Source organism: Giraffa tippelskirchi, chromosome 8, assembly GCF_054371585.1.
Source record: "Giraffa tippelskirchi isolate mGirTip1 chromosome 8, T2T-mGirTip1v1.2.pri, whole genome shotgun sequence".
In the NCBI taxonomy this organism is placed as follows: Eukaryota; Metazoa; Chordata; class Mammalia; order Artiodactyla; family Giraffidae; genus Giraffa; species Giraffa tippelskirchi.
In genome coordinates, this window is record NC_137282.1 from 94,223,562 (window position 1) to 94,234,111 (window position 10,550).

Below are 10,550 nucleotides of genomic sequence, written 5' to 3' on the forward strand. Positions count from 1 at the left end.
CTTCCTCCTATTAAAAAATAAATTTAAGAAAAGGTATATAAAATTTTCACCTTTTTTTTGTGGGGATATCTCTATGTCAAAAAGTTTTTGTTTAGGATGTGATTTTAATGGAAGTATTGTACTTCATAATATGGATATACCAAAGCTCATTGTATGCAGAGAAGAATCAAAGTTTAAGTTTCAAAATGCCAAAAGTGGAGAGGGGTCAAGAGATGGCGGAGTAAGTAGACATGGAGCTCACCTCCTACCATAAAACACAAAAAATACACCTATATGTGGAACAGTTCTCACAGAAAACTAACTGGAAACTGGCAGAAAGCTGAAAGAAAACAACCAAGGCTGCAAGAAAGACTCCCCTCCCCAACATGGCCATCCCCAGTTCCAGCTGAGTAAATGCTCCAGTCCTGCCCATTCCATGCCGTAGCTTTACACTGGATGTAGGACAGCCAGGTCCTGAGAAAAGACTTAGTCTAGAGATGCAGAGCTGACCTGGGAGGTGATTCAGGTGGGGCTGTGGCAGCCATTCTGGCACTCACTCAAACAGCACCACAGAAGTAGCCCAGCCTTTTGACAATGGCACAGCTGCTTCAATTCCTGCAGCTGCAATGCTGCAATCTCCAGTCCTGGAAGAGCAAACACTCAGGCCCTGCTCACTTCATGCCACAACCTTGTACTAGAGCTGGGACAACCACAACAAGGGAAAAGACATGACTTTGGGCTGTGTGTGAGTGGAGGTGCGGACACATACACAGAAAGCACACTGGACCTCTGTAAGCACACAAGCCCCACGTGCTTCAGCATCCCTTCCTCTGGGTAAAGGGCAAGGCCCCAGTGTGGGGAGAAGGAAAAACACACTTAAAAGGAACAAAACCTGCTCAACCTTCAAGGCTACCACTCCAGCAACTTGGGAGCAGACCCTGCTTCTGATAAGATGGTGAAGCCACTAAACAGAGAGGAAATCCTATCTCACACCTTGTACAGCTTTTAGCTCCTTCAACACAAGCCACACCTCCTATCAAGGTGATAGTGACCAGGATGCCTGAGGAAGGATGTGGCTGGCATTCACATAAAATTTCTTGCACCAAAGACACTGGGCACATGCAGTCTACATAGAGATGCTCCCACACAGAAACACCACAATAGATGACTGTTTCACCTATATTCATAGAGACAGAGAAAGTTAAGAAAATGAAAAGGTGGAGGAAATATCCTCAACTGAAAGAGCAAGAGAAAAGCCCCTGAAAAAAATAAATAAAAGAGATGATCAGTCTACCAGACAATGAATTTGAAAAGTTGTTAATAAAACACTTATGAATTAAGAAAGAGAATTTTTATAAGCCCAGATCATTTTCATAAGGAACTAGAAACTATATAGAAGACCCAATCAAAAACAGATAATTCAATTTCTGAGATAAAAAGCACTCTAAAAGCAATGTATAGCAGACTAAACAACACAGAAGAATGCATAAGTGATCTGGAAGATAGAATAATGAAAATCACCCAATCAGAATGGCAAACAGAGAGACAAATGAAAAGAAAGCAATGTAAGAGATCTATAGGATGATATAAAATGTGCCAACATTCATATTATAGGGGTTCCAGAAGGAGAAAAGAGAGAGAAGGGGATTGAAAACGTATTTGAAGAAATTATAAATAAAAAATTCCCAAATCTAAAGAAGGAAACAGACACCAGGCACAGAGTCCCGGGCAGGATGAACCCAAATGACCCCACACCACTACATATCATCATTAAAATGGCAAAATTAGAGAGAGGATTCTAAAGGCAGTAGTAGAGAAATGAAGAGTCATATACAAGGGAATCCCCATAAGGCTATCAGTTGATTTCTCTGCAGAAACTTTGCAGGCCAGAATGGAGTAGCACGATATATTCAAAGTCCTGAAAGGCAAAAACTTGCAACTTAGGATACTCTACCCAGCACAATTATCATTTAGAATAGGAGAGATGAAGAATTTCTCAGACAAGCAAAAACTAAAAGAATTCAGCAATACTAAACCAATCCTAAAAGAAATGCTGAAGTTAAGAATCTATTAGGGAAGGGAAAACCCCTCAAATACAGGCAAATATAAAGTAAGGACTGAAGATTACTTAAATAAGCCAATATGTACATTAAAAAAAAATTATAAAAGCAACCATAACTACAATAAGGGCTTCCCTGGTGGTTCAGTGGTAAAGAATCTGTCTGCCAATGCAGGAGACCTTGGTTAGATCCCTGGGTCAGGAAGATCCTCTGGAGGAGGAAATGACAACCCACTCCAGTATTCTTGCCTGGGAAATCCCATGAACGGAGGCACCTGGTGGGCTACAGTCCATGCGGTTGCAAACAAATCAAACATGACTTAGTGACTAAACAACAACAGTAACTATAATCAAGAGTAAAAGGATAATAAGAATGAAGATGTAAAATATAACACTCCAAATGCAAGATGTAGGGGAGGGCAGTAAAGAATGTAGATCCTTTAGAATGTGTCTGAACTTAAATGATAATCCATTTAAAGCAAGTAGACACAATTATGGATCAATATATATGAACTCCATGGTAACCACAAATCAGAAATCTACAATAGATACACAAAAACAAAAAAGAAAGGAACTCAAGCATACTACAAAAGAAAACCATTAAACCACAATGAGGGAAATATAGAATTACAAAAACAACAGAAAAACAAGAAATAAAATGGTAACAAGTATATACTTATCAATAATTAGTTTAAATGTCAATAAACTAAATATTCTGATCAATAGACTTAGGATGACTGACAGGATTAAAAAACAAGGTCTCCCAATCTGCTATCTATAAGAGACTCACTTCAGCGTAAAAGACACACGCAGACTGAAAGTGAGGGAGTGGAAAAAGATATTTCATGCAAACAGAAACAACAAGAAAACAGGAATAGCAATACTCATATCAGACAAAATAGACTTTAAAAGGAAGGCATTATATAACATAAAGTGATCAATACAAGAAGAGGATATTATACTCGTTAATATATGTGCACCCAACATAGGAGCAAAACAAATGCAGGCAATAAATGGAAAAATTGACAGGAATACAATTATAGTAGGAGATTTTAATACTTCTCGGACAATGGATAGCTTTTTCAGACATAAAGTCAATAAGGCAACAGAGATCCTAAATGACGCAATAGAATAGTTGGACTGAATTGATATCTATACGAGGCTACATCCAAAAAACATAAAAGAATGCACAGTCTTTTAAAGTATGTATGGAATATTTTCTAGGATTGACCACATACTGGTACACCAAACAAGCCTCAACAAATATAAGACCACAGTACTTTTCGGATCACAGCGATATGAAACTAGAAATCAACCACAGAAAGAAAAACGGAAAAACTTGCAATGATCAGACTTGCAAATGATCACAAGGAGACTAAACAACATGCTACTAAAAAAATCATTGGGTCAAAGAGGAAATCAGAAAATACCTTGAGACAAGCAACAATGAAAATACAACTTCCAAAAATCTATGAGATGCAGCATAAGTGGTTCTAAAAGGAAAGTTTACAGTGACACAGGTCTTCCTCAAAAAAAAAAAGGAAAGAAAAATCTCAAAACAACCTAATCTACCACCTAAAAGAATTAGAAAAAGAAGAACAAAGCCAAAAGCCAGCAGAAGGAAAAAAATAATAAACGGAGGGAATAAATAAAACAGAGATAAAAAAAGAAAATATCAATGAAACCAAGAGCTAGTTTTTTGAAAAAATAAAATTGATAAACCTCTAATAGGAGTCATCAAGAAAAAAAAGAAAGTCCAAATCAGTAAAATCAGAAACGAAAAAGGAGAATCTAGAACCAACACCATAGGAATACAAAGGATCATAAGAGATTACTATGAACAACTATTTGCCAATAAAATGAACAACCTAGAAGAAATACATGGCCTATCAAGAAGGAGTCAAGAAGAAACAGACAATTTGAACAGATTGATCATTATAAGCTAAATCAAATCTGTAATAAGAAAATATCCCAAGAAACAAAAGTTTAGGAACAGATGGCTTCACAGGGCAATTCTTCCAAGTATATAAAGAAGAACTTACACCTTCCTTCATACACTATTCAAAAGAATTGTAGAGGAAGGAATACTTCCAAGTTCACTTTACAAGGCCATTACTCTGATACTCAAACCAAATACACTACCAAAAAAAGAAAACTACAGGCCAATATCTTTAATGCGTATAGATGTAAACATCCTCAACAAAATATTAGCAAATCAAATCCAACAATACATAAAAACGATTATATACCACAATCAAGATGGATTTATTCTCGGGTCACAAGAGTGATTCAATACACGCAAAAATGTTTTACTAATTCAATGAATATGTCCAATCTTTATTCTGTTGAGTTATTCTAAAGAAATCAGAATTTTTAGGACCAACAATCCCAAGAGGATATGATCTATTAAGATGCAATAAGCACAAATTTTTAAAATCTAGTTTTCAGTGAATTTGAAAACTATTTTCCAATTTGAACTGGAGATGCAGCCCAGAACTTCATTTAAGCTCAGGGTTTATTAGTGGGGAAATCAAATGAACCATCTTGGCTGAATGGCAGGTCAGGAAACATATCCCTTTCTTCAGTTCCCCTTGTGGATGTGACTGGATAGGACAACCACCATCTCATCCTCTTTGAAATGCTGCACTGGGGTGGCCACACTCTTTAGAGCAGCTGCCAGGCACATATCATTCTCCCAAAACACTACTTTGCAAAAGGGTGGGGTTTCCCTGTGCTCTTGTCTCATCTCCCCAAGCCCAGTATTCTCAAATTCTCCAAACAACATACAAAGGCTTGGAGAACTCAATGTGGCTTTAATTTTCTGTTGCTATCAAATGGGATACAATTTCTTATGGAACCGTTTTTGTTTTGTTTTTAATTTGCTAGGAAATTTTAAATAGCCTCCTTTGATGCTAAGTCTATAGATAAACTTTATTCCTGGGACAAGGAAGAAATAATGAAACCTCTAAGGACTGTAACTTCTTGGCAAAAAATAGTTAGGAAAGTAGATTTTGGAAGCAAACAAATGGAAACAGATGGGGGTTTGAGTACCAACTCTGCAGCTTTCTAGACCAGTCATTTTGGTCAGTTTGCTTAACCCTTCTATGCTTCAGTTTCCTCACCTATAAAATGGGGATAATTATAGTACCAATCACATGTGGTTGTTTTGAAGATTAAATCAGATGAAGATGTAGGGTAACAAATAGACATGGTCCACCCAGGCCTAAGGGGTTTCTTGGCAAGACTTTCAGTGCTAAAGCTGAGACATTCCAGGCAGGCTAGTATGGTTGGTCACACTATAAAAGTCAGGTACTTATACAATGCCTAGTATCCATAAATGATAGCCATTATTTTATGTATTACAAATATCTTTGAGAATTTTCTCATGGGCATGTTAGTTAGTTCAGTCACTCAGTCATGTCCAACTCTTTGCAACCCCATGAATCGCAGCACGCCAGGCCTCCCTGTCCATCACCAACTCCTGGAGTTCACCCAAACTCATGTCCATTGAGTTGGTGATGCCATCCAACCATCTCATCCTCTGTCATCCCCTTCTCCCCTTGCCCTCAATCTTTCCCAGCATCAGGGTCTTTTAAAATGAGTCAGCTCTTCACATCAGGTGGCCAAAGTATTGGAGTTTCAGCTTCAACATCAGTCCTTCCAATGAACACCCAGGACTGATCTCCTTTAGGATGGACTGGTTGGATCTCCTTGCAGTCTAAGGGACTCTCAAGAGTCTTCTCCAACACCACAGTTCAAAAGCATCAATTCTTTGGCACTCAGCTTTCTTTATAGTCCAACTCTCACATCCATACATGACTACTGGAAAAACCATAGCCTTAACTAGACAGACCTTTGTTGACAAAGTAATGTCTCTGCTTTTTAATATGCTGTCTAGGTTGGTTATAACTTTCTTTCCAAGGAGTAAGTGTCTTTTAATTTCATGGCTGCAATCACCATCTGCAGTGATTTTGGAGCCCCCCAAAATAAAGTCATCCACTATTTCCACTGTTTCCTCATCTGTTTCCCATGAAGTGATGGGACCAGATGCCATGATCTTAGTTTTCTGAATGTTGAGCTTTAAGCCAACTTCTCACTCTCTTCTTTCACTTTCATCAAGAACCTCTTTTTGTCATATGCATATCTGAGGTTATAGATATTTCTCCCAGCAATCTTGATTTCAGCTTGTGCTTCCTCCAGCCCAGCGTTTCTCATGATGTACTCTGCATATAAGTTAAACGAGCAGGGTGACAATATACAGCCTTGATGTACTTGTTTTCCTATTTGGAATCAGTCTGTTGTTCTATGTCCAGTTCTAACTGTTGCTTCCTGACCTGCATACAGATTTCTCAAGAGGCAGGTCAGATGGTTTGGTATTTCCATCTCTTTCAGAATTTTCCACAGTTTGATGTGATCCACACAGTCAAAGGCTTTGGCATAGTCAATAAAGCAGAAATAGATGTTTTTCTGGAACTCTCTTGCTTTTTCGATGATCCAGCGGATGTTGGCAATTTGATCTCTGGTTCCTCTGCCTTTTCTAAAACCAGCTTGAACATCTGAGAGTTCATGGTTCATGTATTGCTGAAGCCTGACTTGGAGAATTTTGAGCATTATTTTACTAGCACGTGAGATGAGTGCAATTGTGCGGTAGTTTGAGCATTCTTTGGCATTGCCTTTTTTGGGGGATTGTAATGAAAACTGACCTTTTCCAGTCCTGTGGCCACTGCTGAGTTATATAAGTTAATTAGACACACCTCACTTTATGCTTTATAAAAAGGCTAAAACATATAACAAAAGAAGACTCTTGAGAGTCCCTTGGACTGCAAGGAGCTTAAACCAGTCAATCCTAAATGAAATCAACCCTGAATATTCACTGGAAGGACTCATGCTGAAGACAAAGCTCCAATACTTTGGCCACCTGATGCGAAGAGCCTACTCATTGGAAAACACCCTGATGTTGGGAAAGACTGAGGGCAGAAGAAGAGGGCAACAAAGAATGAGATGATTGGATGGCATCACCAATTCAATTCAATGGACATGAACCTGGGCAGACTGTGGGAGATGGTGAGGGACAGGGAAGTCTGGCATGCTATAGTCCATGGGCTTGTGAACAATGGGACATGATTTGGTGACTAAACAGCAACCAAAGAAATCAACCCTGAATATTCATTGGAAGGACTGATGCTAAAGCTGAAACTCCAATACTTTGGCCACCTGATGTGAGGAACTGGCTCATTGGAAAAGACCCTGATGCTAGGAAAGATTGAGGGCAGGAGTAGAGGCAGGCTACAGAGGAGGAGATGGTTGGATGACATCACCAACTCGATGGACATGAGTTTGAGCAAACTCTGGGAGACAGTGAAGGACAGGGAAACCTGGCATGCTGCAATCCATGGGTTGCCAAGAGTCAGACACAACTTAGAGACTGAACAACAACAATATGACCAAAAAAAAAGCTTTGTTAGTGGATCATAATTACTGTTCTTTTTAAATGTCTACTTGGTTATTTCTAAAGTTCTACAATTTTTTCTTTTTTTGCTACTGAAGCCAAGTCTTAAAAAAACTTCACATTGTTCTGTGAAGTAGTATGTAAGTACATATTTCTTCAAAAGTGCACTTGTGGCAAGGTAAGAAGCTTTGTCATGATAAGACTTGTAGAATAATCTTTTTAGTACAATGAATAAAATGTCATTCATTGCAGGGACATCAAGCATTTGGAGACAATATTCCCATCCAAAACATTTCTATTTAAGACAACCTACTGAGCATACTTCTTTGTCAATTCTCTCCCACCTGTCAATCCAATTTAGTGACATAAATTTCTCTTTTGTCCTTAATTGCTGGTATTGTGGAGACTAGGCAGGAGCTTATAAGGTGACATCAGACTGCAGCAAACTTCTGACTGACCAAAAGCACTTGGGATCACATTGGCATATCAGGGGAAAGGGATACAGAGTCATTGTTTTCTAAGTTTGTCTGGTTTTAAGAGTCACCTGGTAGGGACTTCTATTGAATATCCAGATTTCCAGGTTCCTCCAATAGAGATACTGATTCAGATGTGAGGTGGAGAGCCCTTGAGTCTGTAATTGATTGGTGTCCCCTGAGATACTTATGATGGGACAAGTTTGAAAATGGTTCTCAACCAGGGATTGTTACTATGCCTGGGGGCCTCCAAACACTGAATGCTCTGGAACCGAGGATGCTCAGCATCCCACAGTGATTGAGCCAACACAAAACACAGAACAAACCCTGGAAAAGAACGACTGTACAGAATTTTAAATGGAATTTGACACTTCACTTAGATACTTCATTAATGTTTGTCAAGTTAACAAAATGATTGCTACCCCAAGAAGTTAGACTAAATATAGGCTGACCTAGTAATTTTGCAGCAGATGATACCCTCACTCTCTTTGAGGGATAAGGGAAAATTACTTTCATACGAGCAATTATTTTTAAACTGATTTATTCTTGTTCCTGGGGCTTCCCTGGTGGCTTAGTTGATAAAGAATCTGCCTCCAATTCAGGAGACCTGGGTTTGATCCCTGGGTTGGAAAGATCCCCTGGAGAAGTAAATGGCAACCCACTCCAGTATTCTTGCCTGGAGAATCCCATGGACAGAGGAGCCTGGTGGGCTACAGTCCATGGGATCACAAAGAGTTGGACACGACTGAACAACTAACGTTTCATTTTCATTTCATTCTTGTTCTTATTTTCTTCAAACATTATACAATGCTATGTTTTACATATAACACCAGGAAAGAGTGTACTATTCTTTTCAGAAGGAACATTTTGAAAAAAAGAAATAACCACATGTAGAGAGGTATGCTTTCACAAGCCTCAGTCTTCATTCCCTTCCTATTCACTGCTCATCAACATGGCATACACAGCACTTGTCCTTCTATTTACCTTCTTATTCTTCCTGCAGTGGTTCCCAGGCATAGTTCTCTACACCTGGAAGGTTTCATTTTCCCAGGGTTCTGTCTTCTCCTATTAATATTTTGATTATTCTTGATTTTTTTCTTCCACAAATGCTTTCAGTCCCTCTGTACCTTCTTTCTACCTGATAGTACAAGTAGAAATACATACTTGCCCTCCATCTACTCTTTCATATTCTCTTTAGCATTTACTCCCTTCTGCCTTCTGACCTAGAGTCTCCAGTGCCTGTATTATTCCTTTGATGTTACCAGCCAGCCACCTGATGTAGGATGACCAATTATCCCAGTTTGCCCTGTACTAAAACTCTTAGGTCCTAGGCCAACCAGGATGGCTGATCACTGTACTTAACCAGTCACCTGGGGAAATAATACATTGACAGGGATGGAGGGAAGAGTAACTGTTTTTGGTAGTACCCTGCTGGGTTACTGTATTTTAAAATTAGTGATTGTTGGAAGAGAATGCAAATACAAATAAATCGGGGTCAGAAGCAATTATTAGCAAGTCAGATAACTCGAAGGACCAGAGAAACCAAGTATGTGAGTAAAAGAGACTGAAGATCAGTGTGAGACTGAGTTGGTCTTTAGAGCTAAAGGTTGTGAAGCTCATGTGCAGCCTGCCCCTGGAGAAAAGAGGACAGTGTTGGCACTGAGATGCTTGAGTTGAGTAAAGACTTACGACGTAGTCTATTCCAGAATAACTGACAAATGAGAAGGATGCTTTCTCTAGTGGCTTTCTCTAGTGCTCTTGCTCAGAGCTAGTTAGAGAAGTTAGGGGTTATAATTCCTGACCCCAAACAAGCTTCACCACCCATAATTCTACCATTAAAAGGACCATTCCTCTTTTTACCTTCAGACTGCCTTTGAATATGCCGATATCCTTAGTCAAAGGCCATGCTATGACTCACCTCTACTGCAGTGCTAACTGATGACCCAGGGTTTGTTTTACTTTTAGGAGTCATAGGAAGATCTCTCCACCCTCTACTTCTGCTGTGAGAGAGGATTCCCTCTACCCAGCTCACACAATGCGTATGACAAATTAGACAATTCTGAATACATAAATTATTCTTCCAAAATTAATCCATTCTAATGGAAGGCACAGAACTGTGAGATTCTTAACAGATGAAGGGAGTGAAATCCACAGCTCTAAATACTTCTGGGGAAAGACTCAACCATTGTATTTTGCCTTCATTCAGCAAACTGCTTACTGAGCATTTAGTATGGCTTGAGCACTCTGCTTGGTGTTGAAGATAAAACAATGAAAATGGTACAATTCTTGACCTCAAGGCACTGATGCTATGGTTTTTAGAAAGTTACATACATATGAATAATAAAGGTGACAGGTGCTAGAGTCAAAGCATATTCAGGTTACGAGGATGGTACAAGGAAGGTCATGGTTCATTCTGCCTGGACTGGGGGACAGTGACTGTAGTCACTGTACTGGTTGAGCCTACTAGCTCTGGAGGAGAAGGTCTGTGACTGGGGTTGATTTATTCATCATTGATCTCTACTCAAGTACTACAGCCTAAGGGTCCAAGCCCTGAATGATCCAGCCCCTGACTCTGCTCCAGCTGAATCTC